This window comes from Esox lucius, chromosome 12 (genome assembly GCF_011004845.1).
Source record: "Esox lucius isolate fEsoLuc1 chromosome 12, fEsoLuc1.pri, whole genome shotgun sequence".
In the NCBI taxonomy this organism is placed as follows: Eukaryota; Metazoa; Chordata; class Actinopteri; order Esociformes; family Esocidae; genus Esox; species Esox lucius.
The window spans coordinates 35,361,884-35,374,143 of NC_047580.1; the positions used below are offsets into that span (position 1 = coordinate 35,361,884).

A 12,260-nucleotide genomic window follows, 5' to 3' on the forward strand; every position below is an offset into this window, starting at 1 on the left:
TGTGAATACAGATTGGACAAAAGCATGTTAGCAATTGTAAAAAACTGTGATCAGACTGAAAGTGTTTGGTCAATGTAAAATCTCTGCCTGAAACATTAGCCAGTCTCCAACTGAAGCTCCAGCTCGAAAAGTGCTCTATTCTCATGCTTCTGATGAACATGTGGAGCACAGCATTGAAAGCAGCTTATCTAGTATGATCTAAACAATGATTCTATGCTCTTTTTCAATTTCTGTTTCCTTTTCCCTCTCTCTGTCTTTCTCTCCCTCCTTCACTCTTTTGCTCTCTCTCTCTCTTTGAAAACAATCCAGTATCTGCTCTCTCAAGGCTTTGGTTTGTGTGCACACTGCTGGCTTGGTTTCTCATGGGAAATAGTAAATATGACCAACAAAATATAGTTCTCTTTTCATCTCTTTTGTTGAATGCTGTGGGGTCCTTCATCCGACACACTGATGCCAATTCTCATTTGAAAACAAAGCAGATCAGTAATCAGAGAGAGATTTGTTTTACGTTTATGTAATCACAATTTTAGATGTATTTTTAATGTACTTTCAATAAGAGGAAAAACACCACAAGAACACAACTTATTGCTGAAAATCACTAAAACAGTAACACATGATTTTCACATCCAGCAGGATTCCCGCCAAATCCACCAGAACAATTGTTATTGGAACCTGTGTCAGAACCTGTGGTGGTTGGAACCTGTGTCAGAACCTGTGGTGGTTGAAACCTGTGTCAGAACCTGTGGTGGTTGGAACCTGTCAGAACTTGTGGTGGTTGGAACCTGTCAGAACTTGTGGTGGTTAGAACCTGTATCAAAACCTGTGGTGGTTAGAACCTGTGTCAGAACCTGTGGTGGTTGAAACCTGTGTCAGAACCTGTGGTGGTTGGAACCTGTCAGAACTTGTGGTGGTTGGAACCTGTGTCAGAACCTGTGGTGGTTAGAACCTGTATCAGAACCTGTGGTGGTTAGAACCTGTGTCAGAACCTTTACTATTTAATAAATAATTACTGCCCAATCGTGGAGATTACATGTTTTCATTGCCTTTTTCCCCTCATCTTTAACACCAGGTCCTATTGTTTTTTTGAGGGCGCTCTGTATGTTGTTGTGATCCAAACCCTCCAAACAGATACCCAGCATCACCTCATAGCAGGGAGAGTGCTTTTCATCTTTACATTTTAATTGTCTTGTCATTTTGAATGCAGATCATTCCTTGTGACACCTCCTGTGAGGGTGTTCATATCTACACTAAATGTATATTTGTCATAGCTGTTACATTCTGCTGCCGTGCCATTGGTGTGTCCTGTGGAGAGACGCTCCCACTCTCCCAGTGCTATCGTTCCACTGCATTCCAAAGAGTGGTCTGGAGTGGTGATAACTGAGGAGACTGATGGTTAGCATCCGAGCACTCTGAAGAATAGATAACCAGTCAGATAACAAGTCGGTCAGATGACGAGTTGGTCAGCCAATCAGTTAGCCAGACACATAACCAGTCAGTTGGATAGCTAGCCAGTCAGTCACAGAAACAGTGTATGTTGTTCCTTGCCCTCCACAACTCTGTCCTAGGTTGCAGTGTACTTCTTTAAATCCGTCTTTTAGCAGCGATGGTTCTGTCCGGTCAGAAGGGAGGGTTGTCATGGACACAGTGCCACAGTTTCCTCTTGAGGACCTGCCAAAACACTTGTCAGGACAGAATTATCAGGTGTTACTATGTTTGTGGGCTCTTCTGGTCTTCACATGTATTGTTGGACCTGGATTACACACACACACACACACAAACACACACACACTCACACACACACACGCACATACATACACACACAAACACACTCACACAAGTTTGTACAGCTACCCTCATGGGGATCAGAAAATTGAAATGACATGCTCCCTTGCCCTAATTGTAACCCTAACCCTAACCCTTACCATATCCCTAACCTTAACCTAACCCTGATCTAACCCTGATCTAACCCTAACGATAACCATAACCTCAATAAAGTAACATTTATGCCTAAACTTTACCTAGATGTAATGCCTAACCTAAACCCTAAACTTAACCAACAATGCCTAGACCTTAAAGAAACCCCAATTCTAACTATAAAATCAACCCTAAACCTAAACCCTAAACCTAATCCCTGAGCCGGAAATTGACTTTGCCTGACGGGGACCGGCAAAAGGTCCCAATGAGTCAAATGTTTTCTGGTTTTACTATACTCACACACACACTCACACACAGAGATTGGAGACAGAAGCAGGTAGCTCCTCCTGCTCTGTTTTGATTTTCTGAGAAACAGTGGAGTTTCCATAGCTCAGGAGAGAGGAGGAAAGGAGAGAAGGAGGAGGGGAGGAGAAAGGAGAGGAAGGAGAGGACGAGAGAGGAGGTGGGAAGAAGAGGAGGACAGGAGTGGAAGGAAAGGAGGAGAGAGGAGGAGGGGAGGAAAGAGGAGAGGAGAGAAGAGGGATTGAGAGGAGGGGGAGGAGAAATGGGAGGAGGGAGGAGCAGTGAGGTGATGAGGTGAGAGGAAGGGAGTAGTGAGAAGAGGAATAATGGGGAGAGGAGGGGAGTAGAGATGGGAGGAAGAGGAGGGGATTAGTGAGGAGATGAGAGGCATAGTGAGGGAGGAGGAGGGGAGTACTGAGGAGAGGAGGGGCATAGTGAAGGGAGGAGGAGGAGGGGATTAGTGAGAAGAGGAATAATGGGGAGAGGAGGGGAGTAGAGATGGGAGGAAGAGGTGGGGATTAGTGAGGAGATGAGAGGCATAGTGAGGGAGGAGGAGGAGGAGATTAGTGAGGAGAGGAAGGGAGTAGTGAGGAGAGAAGGTAAGGAGGAGGGGAGTAGTGAAGAGAGGAAAGGGGAGTAGTGAGGGGAGGAGGAGGGGAGTAGTGAAGGGATCAGCTGTAGCAGCTGATTCTGCAGCCTCTTTCTTCTTTAATTTTGTGTGGGTGCGTGTGTGTGTGTGTATATGTGTGTGTGTGTGTGTTTAATACTGTATAAGTAGAGGATCCCCCAGTCTTATAGTCCTATGCCCATTGGCAGCCTGGGTCTCCTCTCCGCTTTTACTAATCCAGAGAAACCCCTTTCTAAACCTCCTTTTCCCTCCCCTCTCACCAGCCTCTCCTGGAGCCCTGGGCTAATCCAGAGAAAACCCCTGTTCAGATCAGGATCAGCTCTCCTCTCATCTCCCCTCCCCCCCTCTCCTCCCCTCTCCTCTCATCTCCCCTCCCCCCTCTCCTCCCTCTCATCTCACTCCCCCTCCCCTCTCATCTCATCTCACCCCTCTCCTCTCCTCTAATCTATTCAAGGCTTGTTCAGACATGACTTGAGGAAAGTGTCAACCAGAGAATGTGTGATGATAGCCTGCTTTAGCCTTTAGCCAGTTGTTATTTCCCTAACCTTCTAGGCTTGTCGTCATAGTGACCCCTCGCCCTACCACCATGCTAACTCTATTCATTTTAAACAAGACAAGAGATTAAAAAAAACATCAAAAGTGTGAATGGATAAAAATAGCTGTTGTTGCACATCATATTCCTGGGTAATTGTTCTACAGAGCGCCGTGTCAGTTACCAGGTAAACAACATGGTCAGTGTGTTTATACACCGTCTGGGTCAGTTATCAGGTAAACAACATGGTCAGTGTGTTTATACACCGTCTGGGTCAGTTATCAGGTAAACAACATGGTCAGTGTGTTTATACACCGTCTGGGTCAGTTATCAGGTAAACAACATGGTCAGTGTGTTTATACACCGTCTGGGTCAGTTATCAGTTAAACAACATGGTCAGTGTGTTTATACACCGTCTGGGTCAGTTACCAGGTGAACAACATGGTCAGTGATTATATACGCCGTCTGGGTCAGTTACCAGGTAAACAACATGGTCAGTTAGTTTTACACGCCGTCTGGGTCAGTTACCAGGTAAACAACATGGTCAGTTTACATGCAGTCTGGGTCAGTTGCCAGGTAAACAACATGGTCAGTTTACATGCAGTTTACGGGTCAGTTGTCTGGCCAAAGAGCAGTGCTACATGTGTTTCGCCTGACAGCACCGCCGTAGATTCTTGTTGATCGTGTGAATAGGACATTACATTTTTTCTGTAGTCCTAATAAATTCTGTTTTGTGCCGTGCTACTTATGTAGGGGGATATGGTGCTACTAGGAACCCAGTCTTGCCCTGCGTGGCAGATGTAGAATGGGATTAAAGGAGCAGTATGTAGTCTTTTTCATGTGAAGGCCAGGTTGAACTGCAGCAGTTTGCTTTCAAACCACCCCCATAATCCCCCGCTTCCCACTCACACTAGTGATTTACCGTCACTTTTGGTCAACCACCTTTAAAACCTAAATGTGAAAAATATATTTTGGGATATTTTAAGAATGATTCATAGCAACACTGATTCCCTTCAAAATTCAGGGTTATTGAATCCCTACAATATTATGCAGTTGTTCTCTGACATGAACAGAAGTTGAGTGAAGGGTGAACCAGCGCCTGGTGAGATTCACTTCTTTTGGTCACACAGAGGAAAGAAAGGGAGGCTTCTCCTCTTCACAACAGAAGCCAGTGGGAAATTGAGTTTTAATCAGTACTGGAAATGGGTTAGCAGGACGGCCTGACATTATTATTCTAGAAAACCCAGCAGCGCTCTGGGAAACAACTTTGATTTCATATGGATAAAGGGTGGACTGTGACCATGCTTCATTTACTACCAGGGGCTGTGGACGGTATGATTTTGAAGCCCTCCCATAACGCCGTCCAGCTAGGTTTTGTTCCCTCCCTTCCTGACAGAGTCTCTCACAGGATGACAAACATCACAAAACCTCACTAAACCCTGACTTCCTCCACTTCCTTGACTCTACATACAGTTTACAGGAATAGCAACATTTAGCCAATCTTACAGGAATCCTAATGCCACTTAACGCAACATTACAAAAACTTTACATCAGTTTTACAGGATCTAAATCTTACAGGACTTTTAAAGCAACATTACAGTAACTTTACAGAAACCTTTTTAAGCAACCTGTTACATACATTTCTTACCATTATGCTCCCTGCCTCACACTCAACAGGAACTACCCTAAAATGTAATGTCCTAGATTTATAACAACCTTAGTTATAAAACAAGAAGTCCTAACCTTGCAGAACTTTTAAGTTCCCAAAAACCCACCTACTGCCAGAGTTAAAAGAGCATATTCTCTTTGGTATCCCTGTCTGGTCTCTGAACATCAATTATTACCATCTTATACCATGGAGGGTGATCTTTTAATGCAGACAGCGTCCCCGGTCTCCCTCCCCCTCACACACACACACACACATTCCCCCCTTGTCTGCCATGGGCTCTGTTCTGAGGAGTAAGACTTGTCTTTCTGCAGTACTGGTTTCTGAGCACGCTCCATCCCCCTCTCTCTCTCTCTCTCTCTCTCTCCATCTCTCTCCCTCCCTCTCTCTCTCGCTGCTCGCTGAAGACTTCAAACAGATGTATTTTTTATTTTTTTATGAGTAGCTTTGATATGGAGCAGAGCCCGAAAGCAGAATAGACACTGTTGCTGTGCAGAACCCCCTCCCCATGACCCCCTCCTCCCCAGAACCCCTCGTAGAGGAGCAGCCACTCAGCAACTATACCACCCTGAGCACCAGAGAAGAAGAGGAGAGATGGTTCCATCCCTCAGCAGTGTCAGGAAGCGCCAAACAGCTCATGCAAAACACTTTTTCATCATCCCAACACACCATCATCCAAACCCACAATCATCCCAACACGCCATCATCACAACAAACCATCCTCCCAACACAACATCATTCCACTTCACTATCATCCCAACTCAACATCAACCTAACAAACCTCATCCTAACCCAGCATCTACCTAAAACACCATCATCCAAACTCACCACCATTCTAACAGAACATCATCCCACCTCACCATCATCCCAATACCACATCATCCCACCTCACCATCATCCCAATACACCATCATCCGTCACACTATCTTCCCAACACACCATCATCCCACCTCACCATAATCCCAACACACCATCATCCCAATACCACATCATCCCACCTCACCATCATCCCAATACACCATCATCTGACACACCATCATACCACCTCACCATCATCCCACCTCACCATAATCCCAACACACCATCATCATTCACTCCTCTGATTATAATCTGAATATGTCAAATTGGTTTGTGTTGTGTTACGTCTGGATTGTCATTAAAATATCTTCATACAAACTGCTGATTGGACAGATTTTATACATGAAAAGCTTCATTTTGTGCAAAGGCAACACATACTACGAGTGCATGTGTGTATGCCCGTGTATGTGCACGCGTGTGTACGTGTGTGTGTGTGACATGTTTGACCATCAATGCCTGTGGTGTCTTTAGAATGGCAGTATCAATGGCAACAGCGGGAATTAAAATTATTTTATTTTATTTATCTAGTGAATTTAAGAAATAATTGTCAATATGTCAATGTAATCTGTAGGAAGTATATACGTCTGGTCATGCATTTGGCATAAAATTAGAAAGTGCAGCTCAGTTTCCAGCTCATTTTGTGGGTGTGCACACAAAATGTATTTTCTTGAGAGCAATCCCAACTTGCCCTGTTTTTCTTTCTTTTTGTGGGGGTTGATAATTTTCAGGCTGTGGAATGGTTCTCTTTTTGTTTACTCATTATTTGGTTAGGTCTGTGGTTCTTTCCTGGGGATCTATAGCTGGGTTAAGAGGCTCTTATCTAAGTTGATCTCTCTGTGGATTAGTTTTTTTTTATGGAATGTTTGTGAATAACTTTCCTTTAGGTGGTTGGGACATTTAACATCTCTTTTCTGGATTTTGATCATTAGTTTGTATAGTCTTGATTCTGCAATTCAAGACTTCAGACTATAGAGTAGGATAATTCTGCAGTCTTATTGTGTGTTTTTCAGATTTGGTGGATTCTAAAACAGATCCTGATTGTTATCTCAAGTTGTATGTTGTTTTTCTTGGTGTGAAAGGTCCTTCATGCTCTGTCTCTCAGGTCATTCACAGCCTTTTTGAAGTAACCAGTTGTATTGATGTTTAAGCAGAAGTAGTTGTAATTATTAGTGTGGCATCTGGAACATTTTGGGAGTTTCTGAGGCTCGCTTTCAGTGACCAGGTCTGAAAGAATCCCTGCAAAAGATGTATGTTTTAGACCCTCCTTGGTACCAGATCATCTGCAAACAATAGAGATATTATTTCTGACCCTGCAGTGTGAGGCTGAAAACTGCAGGCTTTTCTGTTGCCCTTGTCAACTCTCTGACTTTCCATCCGGTTGGAGAAGGCTTAGCAGCTGTATACAGTATATACAGTATAACACACCAAACATACAGTATAATAGACCAAACACACAGTATAACACACCAAACACACAGTATAACACACCAAACACACAGTATAACAGACCAAACATACAGTATAACAGACCAAACACACAGTATAACACACCAAACACACAGTAATACAGACCAAACACACAGTATAACACACCAAACACACAGTATAACACACCAAACACACAGTATAACACACCAAACACACAGTATAACACACTAAACACACAGTATAACAGACCAAACACACAGTATAACACACCAAACACACAGTAATACACACCACACACACAGTATAACACACCAAACACACAGTATAACACACCAAACACACAGTATAACACACTAAACACACAGTATAACAGACCAAACACGCAGTATAACAGACCAAACACACAGTATAACACACCAAACACACAGTATAACATACTAAACACACAGTATAACAGACCAAACACACAGTATAACACACCAAACACACAGTATAACATACTAAACACACAGTATAACACACTAAACACACAGTATAACAGACCAAACACGCAGTATAACACACTAAACACACAGTATAACACACTAAACACACAGTATAACAGACCAAACACACAGTATAACACACCAAACACTTTGACCCCAAAACAGGGACGAAGCTGAGGGCCTGTCAAGACCTGTTTCTCACTCCTCTCATCTGCACTGACACCACCTGGGACCTGGCGTGAGTGTCTGTCTGTTTTTAACCTGGTGAGGGTGGAGGAGGACCTTTCAGATCATATTCGGACCGATAAGCCGAAGGGAAGAAAGACTGTGTTTGCGACAAGCTTTGAAAAATCACTCATCTTGGAAAAAATCTTGTCTAGTCTGCCGTCTTGGTGTTGAACACACAGTGATACACATTCAGCTGGAAACCTTTAAGGACTTGGGTTGGCTGTGATTTAGTTTGCACTGGAAAATCTTACAGTTTTTCTCGATTGCTTACAAGCATCGGTCAATACTGAAACCACAATAACAGAACTCTTCACACAGTGGGCATTACCAACATGCATCGTTGCAAAACACCCCCAAAACTCACTAAAACCACCAAAACGCTTCATACATGTCTCAAAACATGTATGAAACATAGTTTTACAGTACTTTACATTATGTGTAAATATCCTGTTAGGTTATTGAACAGACATCTTACCTGGATATATTGATACTGGAGTTCTTTCACATGTTCACCGTTTCTCTCAAAGGGTACAGTGTACAACACATGGGTTGGTATTCAGTTGAAACTGCAATTAGCTTTGTTTGGATTGACTAAATATTCTAACATAACAAAAATGTTCTAACAAATATCAAACATTTTCTTTATATTTCAATCTGGTTACTGCAGAAATGCACACCAGTTGCCATCATTCTGTTTTGAATGTGTTTTTAACTGTTTTGAGAAAACTTGTGATGTGAATATATTGTTTTGTAGGTGGTTGAGTTTGAATGAGAAAAGGGGTGGTTACTGTGTGGTGGCGTTGATGGGGCGGTGTTTGTAGGGCGGTGTTGGTGGGGCGGTGTTGGTGGGGAGGTGTTTTACCTTAGGTACTAGCCTGGTTAACTAACAGCTGTACCGTCGTGTTTCTGACCTGAGGTACTAGCCTGGTTAACTAACAGTTGTACCGTCGTGTTGCAGACCTGAGGTACTAGCCTGGTTAACTAACAGCTGTACCGTCGTGTTTCAGACCTGAGGTACTAGCCTGGTTAACTAACAGCTGTACCGTCTGGCTTCAGACCTGAGGTACTAGCCTGGTTAACTAACAGCTGTACTGTCGTGTTTCTGACCTGAGGTACTAGCCTGGTTAACTAACAGCTGTACCGTCTTGTTTCTGACCTGAGGTACTAGCCTGGTTAACTAACAGCTGTACCGTCTTGTTTCAGACCTGAGGTACTAGCCTGGTTAACTAACAGCACCGCCCCACCAACACCACCGCCCCACATACACCACCGCCCCACATATACCACCGCCCCACATACACCACCCCATCAACACCACATCCCACCCCCTGACCACCACACCCCATCCCCTAATTCTGATCCATTTGTCATCTGTCACATGAATGGGTTCAAGTCAGGGTTACAACTATTCATAAGTTGTACTGATAACCTAATAATAACTCTGAAATAATGAACAAACGATTATAGTGCATTTTGCTAAACAATACATCAAACCCTGAAACAGTAAAGGTGACGTATTCTATCTTTAATCTGCTATATTGTTCTGCTGTTGGCTGATAGCGTAGTTCTAATGTTGGATTAATCGTGTCCCTCTTGTCTCGTTGTGTAATTAATGAACTGCTGCCAGAGTTCCCACACAGTAGTGGAGCAGCACCAAGGCACCGGGTTCTGTTCATTAGAACACATTGTTGTAAAATTTTTCAAAAAATGTATTAACAACTGGAATATATGTTTTTTTGTGCTGTAAATGTCTGCAGTGAAGTTGCAATAATGGGCTTTTTTCTTATTGTTTTAATTAGTTATCTTCCTTGTTGAGCTTAACCAACTGTGAGCCGATCTCTCTCCCAGTGTGGGAACTCTGACGAATGCTCTCTTCGGACCAGGGTGAATTCCAGGAAGGGTACAGGAGATGAACTCTGTTCTAAGTCCCAGCTGAACTTCCCCCCATTCAGGCACACACGAGCACACACACACGCGCGCACACACACCCTCACTCGCTCTCTCCGCTTATACCAAAACACAACTCCCTGATGCCAATGACAGATGACAACAGAACAGCAGGTCATGTGGGATCAGTGGTCTTCAGTAACTCCTGTGCTGCTTTGGTTCACACAATACTTAAAACTAATTTAGAGTCACAAGGCCTCCAGGCCTGAGTTCATTTAACTGCAAATCCCAGTGTGAACGCTTAGGGTGGCCGTCCCCAGCTCAGAAGCTTCTTTAGGAGTATCTGGTAACATCCAATCTTGTGTTCTTGCGTTATATTTAATTGTTCACATCTTAATAAGTTGTCCGATGCGATGGAAGACTTTCCTTGAAGGCTTCGGCAGATGCTTCTTCTTCCACTTCCTCTGTTATGCAAAAACCCGGAGTGGTGGAAATGTGATGTGAGTGCATTCTTTCTTTAGTGACCCTAAAAAGTGAGGTTGAATGTAAAAGGGGTTCTGAGCAGGGGGGCATCTATTGATTTGCTAATGTAAATCACATTGCTGCTTCTCGCGCTGGTTTCTCTGTTCTTGCAAAGCAATTCTGTAGGCTTTAAGATCACAGAAGCCTGATATGGAGATATCTCTATTTATCTCTATCTCTCTATCTCTCTATCTCTGCTCTCTAACCTCCTTTTCCCCGGTTGCTTGTAGGGTTGTTCATAGGCCCTGTTGTCTATAGGTTTGTGATACTTCATAATAGATTTGTTACAATGTTTACAGTTGAAACCTGATATGTGCAGGCCAAACTCTCACCATCTATGTATCTCTTGTCCTTGCTAACCTGTTTTGTGCATTGTGAGAGATATGTGAGCTGGTGGCATTGGTGTTTTTTATGTTTTTTATTTCCACTGTAAAAAGTAGATAGCTCCACAATAAAAATGAACGGTACAGATTTAACTTCAAAGGCTTTTAATCACATAAAACTGAACAAAGTTTGAGTTCTTACATCTGGCAAACTAAAAAGTTGAATAGTATAAACTACAATTAGGAACAGTACCTCAAGTGGACCATACCAACCGTTGAAAGTGATTCAGTGATTACGTTGTCTACCTAACGAATTGCACGGTATACCAAGTGATGTAAAGTGATTTATTTATTTCTTCAAACTTAATGAGAGATGTAATTCAGCGGTGAGTGTCACTCAAAGATCGGCGGCTCCTGCTGTTTCACACCCCCTGCGTTAGACCATTTGGTATCGTCCCAACAAGTCGCTCTTTGCAGTCTCTGAAGCCGAGAGAAAAGAGAGTTGCGCAGCTCCGGTCAATCGGAGGGTGTTATAGAAGCGAAGATAACTACTCTTGTGCACTTTTAAAGAGGTCTTTAGGGAGTTTAGTCCACGCATTTATATTTGCATATTTAGTCATTTATTTAACAGATGTTGTCGTGGCATGGCGGATCTGTTGTCACGAGCGCTATGGGAATGTACTGTGTGAGTTGCGAAGGATTGGTTTGGTTGATGCATACCTAGGTAGACGTCGGTCATCGCTCCGGCCGGCAGCTTTCTCTTTCCGGGCGAGTGGTATGCTACAGAGGAGTTAAAAACAAGTAGCAGGTAACAAAAGCTTTGCATTATTAACACAGTTTTTGGCAGCAACAGAGTTACCAAATAAATACCATGGTCTTCGAATCGTCATTTAGAATACGTTTGTTGTGTAACTTTAACAACCAACATTATCTGGAAAACCTCACAAGTTACCCCCGTCTACATGAAAATACAAAACTGTCGGGATTTATTTAATTTTTTTTAAAGAAAAGGCTGTGCCCAACTTTCAGTAACAATTTTTTAATCAGCATATTGTTTTAGGAGTTCTTAGAAAAAATCAGGGTCAGTGTTAACATTTCTCCGTGGGAAAACCCAGATATTGGATTCTAACCTGAGCATGTTTAAACCTCCCTACTGTGAGATAGCCTACTGTGAGAGTGTGTGTGTGCACCCGCGTGTGTGTGCGCGTGCGTCTGTGTTCTGTGTGTACAGCAGTGTTATTACAGTAGTCTGATGGGCAGACAGAGGCAACACATAATATGTCCTGCCCTCTGTCTGTACAGATATATTTATTATATTAAGTATAATGTACTGAAAGTTTTAAATGTTCGAGTTGGCATTTAGAATATTTGCGTTTTAGTGTAACATGGGTAACGAGGATCCGTTTATGGCAGGGCTCTGCTTGTCTATGCTAGTCAGAGTTGTAACACTGCCATAACACTGTCTGTCTAGGGAATTTTGCATTTC

At 43.1% G+C, this 12,260-nt stretch overlaps 1 protein-coding gene across 3 annotated transcripts in view; it reads left to right on the forward strand.

Moving 5' to 3' along the window:
- si:ch211-169p10.1 (coiled-coil domain-containing protein 120) overlaps nt 1–12,260 on the forward strand; it is a 60,045-nt gene that overhangs the window by 15,816 nt on the left and 31,969 nt on the right. For 2 of the 3 annotated variants that reach the window (XM_034296049.1, XM_034296044.1), the window contains exon 1: nt 11,268–11,582. The exons of the other annotated variant lie outside the window; for it this stretch is intronic. The gene's annotated coding sequence lies outside the window, so the exon portion shown is untranslated. Of the gene's footprint in view, nt 1–11,267; nt 11,583–12,260 lie in introns of those variants that run through there. 3 annotated transcript variants of the gene reach the window in all.